Source organism: Symphalangus syndactylus, chromosome 16, assembly GCF_028878055.3.
Source record: "Symphalangus syndactylus isolate Jambi chromosome 16, NHGRI_mSymSyn1-v2.1_pri, whole genome shotgun sequence".
NCBI lineage: Eukaryota > Metazoa > Chordata > Mammalia > Primates > Hylobatidae > Symphalangus > Symphalangus syndactylus.
Window position 1 is genome coordinate 96,316,739 of NC_072438.2, and position 15,665 is coordinate 96,332,403.

Consider the following 15,665-nt stretch of genomic DNA (forward strand, 5'->3'; position numbering starts at 1 on the left):
CATTAAGCACATTACTGAAATCATAAGCATGCGCCTATCAGGGGAAATTACCCATCATATGAAATGCATGAGCAAGAAGTTTGGGGCTGCTAATTGTGTGTCATCTTGCAGCAGTTCTTCCACTCTCAGTATATCCTAGGAAACTACCTGGATGCTTTTCAGATAATCTGACTATAAGCATGATTTAATCACACCACAAGCTATCTCCTTCAAAAGCAGTTTGGGGCAATTTGTATATCGTGGAGCAAGTGATTTCCTCCTATATACCTTTGGCTGTGGAAAACTGAGTCCCAAGCTCTGCTCCTCTTATACCTCCTCTCCACTCTTCACACATCCACAGGTGCCCTCCTTCCCTTTCTTGGCCATCATTTCATAGCCAAATCAGGCTGAATGGACATAGATGGAATACATTTGTTTGAATCCACTCCAATATTCTGAGCATTGGTTCGAGTACTGCTTGAAAGAATCAGATGTGATATTTCCATGACATTATCATACAGGGAAGTTCTCAGTATAGTACCTCAGAAATTGGTGGCATGCTTTCATTTAACACAGACGTTTATTTTTGTCATGTACGCAGAGTTGAAAAACAGTACATGTAAATTGTAAAAATGCACAAAAACACAGTCTTCTCATTTCTGCATATAAACTACAGGAATTTTGTCAAGCTGGATCTTGTAGGCATTATCAGAGAACAAGCCAGTATGCTGATGTCAAGTGGAAGACAGCAAGTATAAGTGCAGCACTGTGAGGTGCCATGGTAGATTTGATGTTGGATCTTCCTGAGTCACAGTTTCAGGAACTTAAGCGATGGAAGAGTGCAGTGTCTCAAGCACGGACTCAGTAACCAGCATGATTGATTCCTGACTTCATTACTCATTAGTTGCATAGCTTTCATCAATCAGTTCTTCTTCTTGAGCCTCAGTTCCTATCTGTAGAAAGGGCATTGTATTAAGCCATTCTCACACTGAGATAAAAAACTACCTGAGACTGGATAATTTATGAAGAAATTCATAAACCGCGATTCAATCACCTCTCACCAGGACCCTCCTCTGACATGTGGTGATTACAATTCAAGATGAGATTTTGGTGGGAACATGGAGCCAAACCATATCATTCCACCACTAGCCCCTCCCAAATCTCAAGTCCTTCTCACATTTCAAAGCCAATCATGCCTTCCCAAGAGTCTCCCAAAAGTCTTAACTCATTCTAGCATTAACTCAAAAGTCCAAGTCCAAGTCTCATCTGAGACAAGGCAAGTCCCTTCTGCCTATGAGCCTGTAAAATCATAAACAAGTTAGTTACTTCCAAGATACAAGGAGGGTACAGGCATTGGGTAAATGCTCCCACTGCAAAAGGGAGAAATTGGACAAAACCAAGGGGCTACAGGCCCCGTGCAAGTCTGAAACCCAGCAGAGCAGTAATTAAATCTTAAAAATTTAAAGAGAACTCACTCATTATCATGAGAACATCAAGGGGAAAATCCATCCCTGTGACCCAATCACCTCCCACTAGGCCCCACCTCCAATTTGATGTAAGATTTGGGTGGGGACACAAATCCAAACTATATCATTCTGCCCCTGACCCCTCCCAAATCTCATGTCGAATTGGAAGAGGAGCTTGCCAGGAGGTTATTGGATCAGGGGTGCGGGAGGCATTTTCCCCTTGCTGTTCTTATGACAGTGACTGCGTTTTCATGAGATCTGATGGCTTAAAAGTGTGTGGCACTTCCCCCTTTGCTCTCTCTCTCTCTCTCCTACAGCCATATAAGATGTGCTTTGCTTCCCCTTTGTCTTCCACCATGATTGTAAGTTTCCTGAGGCTTCCCCAGCCATGCAGAACCATAAGCCAATTCAACCTCATTTCTTTATAAATTACCCAGTCTCAGGTAGTTCTTCATAGCAGTGTGAAAACAGACTAATACAGGCATGATATTAATGCTTTTCTTATATGGTTTCCTTATATAGGAATTAAATAGGTTACAATGTAAAGTACTTAGAACACTGACACACAAGAAGAGCTATGTTTAGCTGTTATTATTTCAAGGTAGATCAATACTTTGGTAGAGTATAACATTAATAAATTACACATAAGTTATTTCACTTTTATGATGGAGAAAAGATATGGAAAACACTGAGTCTCAATAAATCAAGATTTTTCTCATGAGGATTATTATTATGAACATGAACTTGAAGAACCAAACTTTCAGTACTAATGGTATGAATAGATCAGGCAGTTTTCCCCACAGTAAAGAATAATGAAACTGGAAAAAATATTGAAACAATAATTTCAGGGCACTGAGGAATGATCAAATGTAGACAAAAATGTGGGAAACACTTTCCCATGAAAAACTGCTACTGTATTAGGTTAAAATGATGAGTGCGTAGCACTCATCTGGTTCTGGAAGCAGAAATCCAAGCTCTATTACCCATGGATGGCAAACTTGGCTTGAGGTGATGATAGAGAAGCTATAAATTTAGTTGGTTATTTTAGAAGCAAGAAAACATACAAGGATTGAGACAATAAACTCGATGCACATCCATGGTGACTGCTGAATTGCAAGTGCAGGTGCAGATGGAAAGAGACTGGCATAAAGCAAAATCCTGGGGAGACTTACGAATTTGATCCACTCTTGAGTGTGTTCCCCAACCCACATCAAGCTAGCAGCCAAACATGGAAGTCTGGCTAGCTTGCGATGAAGAATAACATCTGCCCAAATTATTATCTGACCACTAAGCTACACAAGTACATGAGAGAACCATATGGGTTCAGGCTCAAAACTGTATGAACAGAAAAAGTAGTGATGGCAAGGGGATAGATTTCAAAGTTTGTGTCCAGGTAAATTAATTATCTATTAAAACAAATAACCAAAAAACATCAAAGGCAAAATAGAATCCAAAGTTGCTAAAAATGTGTTCTCTATGATGTCCAATTTCAAAGCAAGAATTACTAGGTGTTCAAAAACAGAAAAAATAAGTCACATGCTAAGGGGAAAAAAGCTATTGATAAAAACCATCTAATTCAGATTCAGACTCTACTGGATTTAGCAGACAGATTTTTAAGTTACTATTATCTATATATTCTAATATTTTTAAAAAGTACAAATAACTAAAAGAAAATATGCTAATAATATGTAAACAAATATGGAACCTCAAGAGAGAAATGTAAACTATTTTAAAAAAGAATGAAAATTCTAGAACTAATAAATACAATAATTGAAATAAAACACTAGATGGATTTAATAGCAGGTTTAATATATAAGAAGAAAGAGTTAACTTGAAGAAATATCAATAGAAATCATTCAGTGAAAAAACAGACAGAAAATATTTAAAGACCGGTAAACATTTTCTCAGCTCTCTGGGATAATAACAAGCACTCAGACATATATGTAATTGGAGTCCAAGAAGAAAAAAGAGAGAATGAGAGAGTCAGAGAAAATATTTTAAAAACTAAAGGGTGAAACTTTCCAAAGTTGGTGAAAGATGTAGCTTACAGAATGTTAGTGAACCTAAAATTGAATAAATGCGAAGAAAACAAAACCTACACAACACAACAGTCAGAATGATGAAAGTCAAAGATAAAATCTTGGAAGCAACAAGAAAAAAATTAACTCATTACACGCAGTGGAACAATAAAGTGAACACCTGACTTCTTCTCATTATAAACAATGAAGGTGAGAAGACATTTGAATGGTATATTCAAAGAGCATATTGAAAGAAGAAAAATCAAAAACCCCTGAAAAATCCATCAGGCAAGAACTCAATATCCAGCAAAATGATCCTTCAAAAAAAAAAAATGCACTCTCAAGAGAGTAACAGAAAATGTATTGCTAGCAGAACTGCCCTACAAGAACTGCTAAGAGAGGGCCATTAAGCTGAGTGAGTTTCTGTAGATGGTAACTTGGAGGTAAAAGTTAGAACGAAGTACACCAGAAAAAGTAAATATGTGGGCAAAGCTAAAAGAGATGTTTTTTGTTTCTCCCTCTTAATTTCTTTAAAAGACATATGGCTGTTTAAAATTGTGACACTGTATTTTTGGAATCAACATATATGTATATGAAGTATGTATGACAAGGATCTCACACAGAAAAGAAAGGGTGTAATAAAGCTATAACGTAATGAAACTGTAATATCATTAAGTTTCAGCATTTTACCAAAATAAGTTAATATTAAGTTAGATTTTGATAAGCTAGAGCAACCACTAAAAACATGTACGGAAACATAGCTAAAGAGTAAAAAATAACTGAAGTATGTACTAAAATATTTGTTTAAAGCAAGTGAAATTAGTAAAATAGGATCAGAAGAACAAAAAGAAAAGAAAATCACCAAATGGCAGGTACAAATTCAGCCCTGTCAATATTACATTAAATGGGAATGCAGTGAACAATTGAATCACAGTTAAAAATTATCAAACTGGATGATACAGCAAGATACAGCTATATGTTACCTAAAAAAGATGGACTTTACATTCAAAGACATACCTAGGATGAACATAAAAAGATGTAAAAATATGTACCCTGAATATATTAACCATACAGCAAATAGAATAGCTATTTAAATGTCAGGCAAAATATATCTTAAGATACCACTAAAGACAAAAATAAGTATTTCATAATGATAAAAGGGAAACTAGAACAGGAATATATAACAATTATAAATATTTATGCACCTAAAAACAGATACCCATAATAAATAAAGGAAAAACTCACAGAATTAAAAGAGAACTAGACATATTAGCTATTATAGTTGGAGATTGTAATATGCCTCTGTCAGTAACTAATAGAACAAATCTATACATATAGAGAAGGCGAACAGCACTATCAACTAACGACTTAATTAAGATGGATAAAATACTCTACCCAATAACAGAAGTATCTACATACTTTTCAAGTTTGACTAGAGTTTTCACCAGGATATACCTTATGCTGGACCACAGATAAAATCTCAGTGAATTGATCTATATATGTATTGTTATGGCAATACTTTATTATCTTGGTTACTATGATTTTATGGCAAATTTTGAAATCAGATAATTGGTCCACTGATTTTGTTCTTTTACTTTAAAATTATTTTGTTACTCTAGGTCCTTTGCATTTCCATATACAATTTCAATCATTTTGTCAGTTTCTATAAAATGCCTCCTGGGGCATTGATAAGGATTATGTCATAGCTATAGACCAATTTCAGGAATATTCCTATTGAGTCTTTCAATCAATGAACTCAATACATCTCCATTTATTAATTTCTGTTAGTTATTTTGTGGATTTTAGTGAAAAAGTTCTGCAAATATTTTGTCATATTTATTCTTAGTTATTTTTATGTTATTGTAAATAGAGTTGTCTTTTAAAATTTCAATTCTGAACTTTTTGTCTTCTAGTGCAGAAAAATATAATTTTTTTATATCAACTTGTAACCTGTAATGTTGTTTTACTAAATTTACATTCCTCAGGACTTTTTGTATTCAGAGTCATGTTGCCTGTAAGTAAAGGCTACTTATTCCTTTCTAATCTGTATGTCTTTATTTTTTCTTGCTCAATTGCTCTAGCTAGTACATCCTATACAACACTTAATAGAACTGATGAATGTGGACATCTGTATCTCATTTGTGGTCATAAGACCATTAGCCTTTCTCTATCAAATATCTGGTTAGCTGGAGGTTTTTCACAGATGCTATCAGGTTGAGGAATTTCCACTATTAATTTCCTGAAACTTTTTTTCATGAGTGGGTACTGAGTTCTGTGCGATACTTTCTCTGCAAGGGGGATCTGAGGGAAATTTGGGGAATGATGTGGCTGCTTTAAAACTTGATTGTTGTGATGATTACACAACTGTGTACTTTTATCATAATTCAGCAAACTGCTCATGCAAATTGAGTGAATTCCTTTTGCATAAAATACACTTCAGTGAAGCCATGTAAGACTATTTCTGATGGGGGACAGATCAGCAGGGGATGGCTTTATTCAGCAATAATGGTGATAGCAGTTCTAATAATCGCAGTTACTTAGTGGGCCATGTGGTAGGTATTAGCTTCAGTCCTAGAGTTGTCCCCACAGGAGGCAGCACGTTGTGCCTGAGGGCAAACAGCTGGACCTGCAGGCTGCTGGTGTGCCTGGTGAAGCACTTCGAGTACTGTCTCCTAAAAGGGAGGCTAAATTTCTATTGCCCTTAAGTTCTATACTTCAGGCATATAGAGATCTGAAGTATAATCACTTTTCATGAAAAGTAATTATAACAATAATTTATTTATTCCTCATAGACTATAAGCTACATGAGGTTGTATGTGTACGCTCACAAATACATGCATTTGTATCTTCACAAATTTTTTTTGCATTTATCCCAATGCCCTGCAAATAGTGTGGAACAAATACCTGTTTAACAAATGAATGAATTAATTATTTCTAAAAATCCAATCTCGAAATTTTGACAAGTGTAAAACAGGAAATGTATGACCTAATATCCTGTACTTCTAAGATGTCAGGCCCTCCCGCTACAATTGCTTTGTCTTCTATTAGTACAATATCCCAAACTATCGGCAGAGGCCACATCGTGAAGCTTCTCCTTCCATTTTCTCCCTTATTGGACTAATGCCACTCTATTGACAATTTTAAACAATCCATGTTGTGTCATAGTGGATAAAACTGAGTGGAGCTGCACCAAATCCCAGCTTCACCACGGTGTGATTTTTGAATGAAATGGTTTAACTTCTAGAAGTTTTAGTTGGTTGCTTACAAGGTGGGAATCCCAGTAACTCACTTGCAAAAAAAAAAGGCAGTGCATAAATAACGTAGGGTACCTGGCAAAGTACCTGGTGCAGAGTTCTTGCTCCTGTGTGTGACGAGCGTGTGTGTGTGTGTGCACATGCATGCACCATTACAGTAACCACCAACTCCTCAACCATTTAAATGGTTTGCAGACTGCAAGCTTTCTGGTCTGTAAAGAATTTATTCTTAGAAGATTCAATGCTCTGAGTTGCAGCTATCTGGCAAACAAACCTCAAAATTAAAAAAGGGTACCAATCAGTCATTCACTGTCATTTAGACCAAGTATCCAAAGGACTAGGAGGCATATCCAAAATGTCCACTTTTATTTTCATCTGAATAAACATCCATAAGTAGAAGGAAAATATTTGAATGTACTTGTGACTTTAGGCATGAACTAAATCCTTAATTTCACTTATGGAGCATCTGAAAGTCATCTTTGAAAGGCAAATGTTTTTCTGTTTAATGAACTGTCTGTATTGTGAGGCTTGTGGTAGGGAGGCCCTCGCTCTGAGCTGCTTTGGAGAGGAGGCACTGGGCGCTGCCAGCTGTCAGGTCATCGAAAGCTGCACTGCGCTTCCCCTTTTTGATTATTTTATCTCCAGCTCCAGCCACACAAGAAGACTTTCCCTTTGATTGAATGATTTATAGGATTTCTTCAGGGGATTACAAAATTTGTGGGGAATATTTTTCAAGGTTTCTTATATTTCAGACAGGTGGCAGCCTATTGTTAACAATTAATTCAGGTGTTTTCCTGATTTCTGCCCCTCCAAGGAACTGAGTTCTGTTTGTCTTGCTTTTCTGGACCAGGTGGGGTTCCAAAGCGCTGGCCCAGGCCCCTGGGCTTGCATTCTGCTGGGCGAAGTGAATTAGCAGGAAACTCACCTGCCTCTTATAATGAAAACAATGTTGTGTATTTCTCTGGAGTCTAATAGGGATTACTTTTGAGCGATGGGATTGGGAGGAATAATTTTTATTTTCTTCTTCTCTCTCTTTCCAAAGTCTCTATAGTGACCATGTTTTACTTCTGTAACAGAAAATAAGTACTTTCATTTTCCTAATAATAGCTATCCTAAAGATAGCTATTATAAAGTTATGGACCTCGATCACTGATAAATAAACTGAAGACTCAGAACACGTTAAAATTGTGCTTTGACATTATGTCCCACCGATCAATTAAGGCACATTAGGCCTAATTTTGTTTTCTAAGAACTTCAAAAATATGTGTAAATACATAAAACATTAAAAAAGGCTTATGACACTTTAGAAAACTAGTGAATTCAGAGACAAGGGAGACATATGGTGTTTTTATACATAAATAGCAAAGTTTTAAACTTATATTGCTTTTATTTGCAGATCAATTTGGATTTCAATATAATATGCAAATTGAAAATGCAGGTATTTTAGAGGGATTATCTTCTCACATTTTTATAGCATAATAAATCACTTCCAAATCTTTTCTAATGAATTTACTACTTGTTCTAAATGTAACTATATTGGCATAGAGCCAGTGGAGGGTTATTTGAGAATATGGTTTGTGCTGTGCAATGGCACAGGGAATAAGAGGGGGTGTTGCGTGGAGAAGAGGAAGGGGTTGGGGGCTGGGGGATGGTGGAAGTTTGCTGTTTGATACAGGTTTTTCTTGCTCATCGGGCCACTTTCAAAAAAACAACAGGCAATCTGCATGGCTGGGCAACTGGGTGGCTGATGGCCCCTCGCCCCCATGTGTCCCAGCAGATACCTTTTACATCTTGCAGTTTCTATACTGGCAAAGCCCCGTCGAGGTGGGCGGGAGGAGGCTGGAAGTTTAGGTCTTTAGAGTGAGGGAGCTGGTGCGTCGGAGGGGCGGGGAACCTCCTTCTGTTCTCAGAGAAGAGCTGGGGAGCAAGGCGCTGGCAGCTGGGATGGCAGAGCCAGGCCAGCCGCTCTTCTTCCCATTTCCTGCCAGAGAGCACGCTGCAAGCTCTAAAGATGTTCAGAACTTCACATTTTTCCACTTATAAATATGGCTGTGGCTTTCACACTCTCATAGTCACACCCTTTTATTCACACCCATTTTTTGGATTTCCACCATCACAGCAGCTGAAATTTGTGCTAAGGGGCTGAAGAACATGCAGAGCCTGGAGCAGGAAGGAAAGTGTCTCAAAATGAGCTGAGGGTCTGACCCAGGGGCTGCCTCTGACAGCCTGTGCGGACTTAAGGCTCATTTCTTAGAGGGGCTCCCAGAGCACACTGTGAGCACTGGGAGGCCTGCAGGGGAGGTCACTGCTGCCCCTGCACCCCCAAACCCTGGCCGGGACATTTCTCCAAGCAGATGGAGTCCTATGGGTCTGCTGTCAAGGGCACTCCACACACTGAGCTGGGCATGAGCCAGCGGGGTCATGCCAAGACGTCATCACCTGGCAGGTGAAGGACAGTCTTATAGTACCTGGTCTCACAGCAGCTTCTCCGAGGAGACTGGGGGGCCTCCAGCACATTCGGCCCACCCGCAGGTGTGTGTGTGGCAGAGGCTGTCTACCTCTAGGTAGAAATGTCCTGAGCGACACCGGAGTACTGGGTGAACAGCCGCATTCTCATCTCTAACGCATGGACTGCGTCCTGTACATTTCCAGAACACAGATCTGGGTGATGGGTCTGTTGCCGCTGGGGTGGCCCGGTGAGCATTAGAGCCTCTCCCTTTCCTCCTTTTGTTGCCAGTTAAATGTGCTGTCTGCTTCCTCAGAGGGGCCATGTCTCATCAGAACTCATGCCTCATCGATTCTGTTCCCCAGGGAGTGGACCATGGAGGGATGGGTGCTTCAGGTGACAGAGGAGGCCGGAGGTTGGCAAGAGTCACAACAGCCCCACCTGCCCAAAGTCAGGGCGTCTGACACAACAGTGGTTTCGTAGCAGCTATGTGGCTGATGGAAAGTTGAGCCCGCACACTGTGGAGTGCCTCATTCCCTCCACCGCTCTGAAATCAGGCAATTCTGGGATCCTGGCCTTGGGCAAGTTCCACAATCTCACTGAGCCCAGCTCTCCTTATCACTGAAATGGAGTTTGTAGTGGTGGCTGTGCAGGGGCTCCCGCGATCACGGAGGTGATGTGCACATCACCAAGAGCAGTCACAGGCACTTTGAAGGCAGCTAGCCCCGAAAACATGTCTCTAACTCCAGGCTCCTCCCAGCCAACTAGGCAAGTCTTCCTGAAGATGTCAGCACAGATCCCATGGAATACGTCCAATCTTTCTTTCTCCCTGCAACCTGCCCCCATGCTGTCTTCCCTAATTCTGGGTCCTAATCGGCTCGGGCTACTATAAGAGCCCTATAACAAAATTCCATGGACTCAGCGGCTCACACAGTAGACATTTATCTCTTGCAGCTCTGAAAGCGGGAGGTTTGGAGGCTCTGGCAGATTGGGTTCCTGGTGAGGGTCCGCTTCCTGGCTTGCAGAGGACGCCTCTCGCTGTGTCCTCACCAGGAGGGTGAGAGCACACTCTGGGGCCTCTTTCTCGTCTTAAAAGAGCACTCACCCTGTCAAGCGTGCTCTACTCTCATGACCTCCTCTGAACATAATCACCTCCCAAAGGCCCCACCCCAAACACCATCACATTGGCGGTGCAGGCTCAGCATGTGAATTTGAGGAGGACAAAACTTTCAGTCCATAAAAAAGAGTGTGGCCACAGTCTCCAGGAAACCAGAAGACTCCAAGTCCTGCAATCCCTTGCACAGGACCCCCGTGTTCAGCAGATCCTGGACTTTCCGTGTCAAGCCTGAGCCACCTCCTCCCCTGTGGCTCCCTGCACTGGGCTCTCTTCTCCCTGTCACCTGGAACACTGCCAGGGCCTCCTTACCTGGTTTCAGGCCCCTGCCCACTGCTACCTGCCTTGAGTGACAGCCCTAGGCCCTGGCTGCTTCCCTGTGGGTGGTGGAATAAAGCTGGAGCTCCTTAGGAAGATCAAGAAGGCCCTGCTTCAGACCAGCTCTCTTGCAGCACTCGAAGCCTCTCCTATCACCTGAGGCCTTCGGGCTGTGGACGCCCCTTCCTTCACAGTCTCCGAGCTCTTCCAGGAGGCACCTGCCCCATAGATGGCTGCTTTACCACCTAGGTTCCTCCTCCCCTGCTGGACTCCGAGGGCCTTCGGGCTGGCTCTGTGTCTGTGAACACATGCACAGGGCACTCAGCACTAGCATGCTCAGGAAATGCTGCAGAGTGGAGCAGTTAATAGATTTCCCAGCAGTGCCACTCACAGTGCAACCCAGGCCTCTACAGTGAAAATCCTTGAAGGGGTTTCCAACCCACATCCTGAGGGGCAGCTGGTGGGGTGGATCGCTGTGCAGAGCTGTGCCAGGCACCTCTTCTGATTACTGCTTCAGCAACGGCGTGGATGGCAGCATGTCCCAGATAAGCATTAACAGTGCATTCCCACCACCCGAGAGGCACACACAAGAGTGGGCAGAGCCTTCACATACCTTGTTCCAAGGAATGAGCTCGGCTCCGGGATCTGCCCTGCGGGTGGAAGGCTGCTCTCTTGACGCCTCTCTCCGGGGAGTGCGGTGAAACGCGGTCAGCACAGAAGGACTGATGGCCACCCAGGCTGGCAGCGGGGACAGGGAGATTTTATTGCAAAGCCTAATAAAAAGAAGAGTCCAGTGAGATGATTAAATCTATACACAGTTCAGAGCTATATTAAGACCTCTGCTTTCTCTTCACATAGAGAATGTAAGTTCCTCTGTTTGTTTCGTTTGTCCCCCAGGAATACAGAAAATAAATACAATAAGAAAAGAGGAAAAGCGAAATGTTTTCCAAGGAACATGAAGAAACTGCAAACGACATGATATTTGCAATGTTAGCCCTTCTGGCATGATGTTTTTATTTTGCTATTTGCCAATTACATCTGAAAACGAAAACCCAGTGTACACCATGACTTCCATGCTGAGTGTGGCCTTTCACGGGAGCTCTAGGGTGCATGGAGGTTTACCCAGCAGCCCCCAACCCAATGTGGTGGCAAGGACTCAGTGGCTGTGAGGCTGGGGTAGGGGCTGAGGGTGACTCCAGGCAAAGTACATTCCTCAAAGAACAGCCTTTTCAGTGCAATGGCTGGGGACTGAGCCGCAGCTCCTCAGATGAAGCTGGGGCCAAGAACAGGGCACCCGTGCCCACCCCTGGTTGGTTTGCTTTGGAAAGACATTATAAGGAGGAGGCCACACTCTTTTTTATATTTATTTTTTTTTTTTCTTCCTCAAACTCAGCTTAGGGATACTGGGACAAGCAAGCCGGGAACTGATGGGTTCCAGATCACTGAGGCCTTTAGGATGCAGACTGATACATAAATGTAACATTCTTCAGGTATACTTTAATGAATTAAATTTTCAAGTAAATTAAAAAAGGACAAGTTACATAAAGATTATACTAGCTCAAATCATGAAACAGTTTCCTGATGAGAGCATCTTCCTAAAGCTTTTCCCCGGAAGGCCTGGGGTGTTGGGGCAGGGCCTCCAGGTTCCATCTCTTCCCTCTAGGATGAGCCTTGAGATCTCAGAGTTGGTTGGTGCAGTGACCTCTGGTCACTGGGGGCAGGAGATGTCATATGCAGAGGGAGGAATATCCATAGGTCTGTGTTTGTTGAATACCTAAATATGCACTCCAGTTTGAGACAACTGAAATTCACTTAACAAGAGGTGGCAGGGCAGCAGAAGGAAGCCGAGGTGGCACAGGAAAGGTGGGAGCATGAGAGGCCGGGACCAACCACCTGTCCTTCTCCCCACCCACAGCGACCTGCTCTGCAATAAAGCAGCACAGACACTGGAGAGAGGGAGAAGTAGCCAAGCATTCCCTTTTTATCTCCTCTAGTTACTTGTTCTCCTCCCCCACTCAAATCTTCACAACATGGTTTCTAGAATTTTCCATGCAGCAATGTCTCTTGCTGCCGAGACCAACGTTTCACATCATTTTCCAGGTGTCTTGTTCAATCTCTATTCAGAATGGAGAAAATGGCAGACAGCTTCTCAGCAAGTGCCACAGCTTGCAATTTTGCAGAGCAAAGAAAATGAGATTAGAGCCTAATGTGTCTAGACAGCATATTTAAAAGACCGGAAAGGAAACACAGCTATCTCTGGCTCACAATATTGGTGCTACGTGGTTTTGTGCTCTCTGCTCCATTTTCCTTCTTGATTTTCCCTAAAGGGAGCCAAGATGCTCGGCGTGCGCTTGTTGCGGCTCTTGTTTTGTCTGCTTATTAGTGCTGGATTGAATCAATTCACCAGCATCTAAGAATCAGCACTTCTGTGACTTAAAGCCTATCTTCTTATCACCCAGAATGTGCCAACAACATGCAAAAAATCTCTTCTTTCTGGACATCACCTACTGATGATGACTTCCTTCGTTTATCTGTAACAACTCATCCTTAATTTCTTAAAATATGGAAGAAGTGTTACTATATGTAATCAAAAGTATCGGAGACAGGTCTCAATCAATTTAGAAAGTTTATTTTGCCAAGGTTAAGGATGCACCATGACATATATACATTACATATGTATGTGAAAGGAAAATAAAGATACTTGTACTTGGAAACATTGGTTCATTCTTTCATATATATATGAATATATATATGAATATATATCTGTATATATGAATATATATGAATATATGTATATATATGAATATATATATGAATATATATGTATATATATGAATATATATGAATATATGTATATATGAATATATATGAATATATGAATATATATGTGTATATATATGAATATATATGTATATATGAATATATATGTATATATGAATATATATGTATATATATGACTATATATGTATATATATGAATATATATGAATATATGTATATATATGAATATATATGAATATATGTATATATGAATATATATGAATATATGTATATATATGAATATATATGAATATATGTATATATATGAATATATATGAATATATATGTGTATATATATGAATATATATGTGTATATATATGAATATATATGAATATATATGTATATATGAATATATATGTATATATGAATGTATATGTATATATATGAATATATATGTATATATATGACTATATGTATATATATGAATATATGTATATATATGAATATATATGAATATATATGTGTATATGAATATATATGTATATATGAATATATATGTGTATATGAATGTATATATGAATATATATGTATATATGAATATATATGTATATATATGAATATATATGTATATATGAATATATATGTGTATATGAATATATATTCATATATATGTGTATATGAATATATATGAATATATATATGAATATATATGTATATATGAATATATATATGAATACATATGTATATATGAATATATATAGGAATATATATGAATATATATGAATATATATATGAATTATATATAATATATATGTATATATATGAATATATATGAGTATATATGAATATATATGAGTATATATATGAATATATATGTATATATATGAATATATATGAGTATATATACGAATATATATGAGTATATATACGAATATATATGAATATATACGAATATATATGAATATATACGAATATATACGAATATATACGTGAATATATACGTGAATATATATGAATATATATGAATATATATGAATATATACGTGAATATATACATGAATATATATGTATATATATGAATATATGTATATATATGAATATATATGAATATATATGAATATATGTGTATATATATGAATATATATGAATATATATGAATATATGTGTATATATATGAATATATATGAATATATATGAATATATGTGAATATATATGAATGTATGTGAATATATGTGAATATATATGTATGTATATGAATATATATGAATATATATGTATATATATGAATATATATATGAATATATGTATATATGAATGTATATGAAACATATATATATGAAACAAATACATATATATATATGAAACAAATACAATTTGTCCACAGGGAAATTCCTTTCATATATATAGACATGAAAGAATGAGCCAATGTTTCCAAGTACATGTTATATAGGAAGAAACGTAACTATTTCATGCAAAGTAGAAAAAGCTAGCATGGTGCATGTAACAAGGACAGAGAGGCTTCAAAGGAGGAGCAGGGTCAGACAATAGTGTCTATGTCTGTGGAGGACATTGAAGTGGGAACATTCACAGACCACAGGATGGTGAAACCAGGTGCTGAGCAGAAGGCTGTAGTTACCTCCTTTCAAAATATTTTTATTCATAGAGAAATAATTTTTCTAAGGGAAGCACTAACTGAAGACAAAATACAAAACCCACAGGGGACGCACCCACAAATCATCTGCAGTCTCACAACCGTGCAAGCCTCCCATCTGTCCTTTTGCTGGCCCCCACCTCTCCACAGCAGAACGTCTTTTCACCTCTACTTGGCCAAAACCCTGGGTGCTTAACTTGGAGAAATAGCTCATCCCATCTGGCTGAAACCTTTCAGCAGATGAGGACAGAGAACACCACCAGAAACAGAAGCATTGAGAACATTTTGGGAATAATGAGAGGGAGAAATTCAGATAGAAAGATATTTTTCAATCCTGTGGTTATTTTTAATGCATCTTTACATTCCTGCAAACAAAACTGAATGGAATTGTATTCCCTCATAGCGAAGAGTTCAAAGGAAAGTATTAGACCAAAACAAGTAATACAACCAGTTCTGTCAAGCAGATTGAATTGCAAACATTCACTTTAAGATGTTTGTGAAGAATTTTGGTCAATTATCCTAAAATGAAACAATGACAGCTGAGCAAGAGGAAGTTCTCCAAGGCATCTGAAATGCTGTCCCATCCACCCAGGGACCCACTCACCATTCCTGACAGTGTTTTTTGAGGACACCCATAAGTTTCCAAAGGCCATGAATT

At 39.0% G+C, this 15,665-nt stretch overlaps 1 protein-coding gene across 1 annotated transcript in view; it reads left to right on the top strand.

The window, feature by feature from the left end:
• Positions 1–15,665, top strand: part of MED10 (mediator complex subunit 10) — a 462,922-nt gene that overhangs the window by 300,738 nt on the left and 146,519 nt on the right. The gene's annotated exons all lie outside the window — the stretch shown is intronic.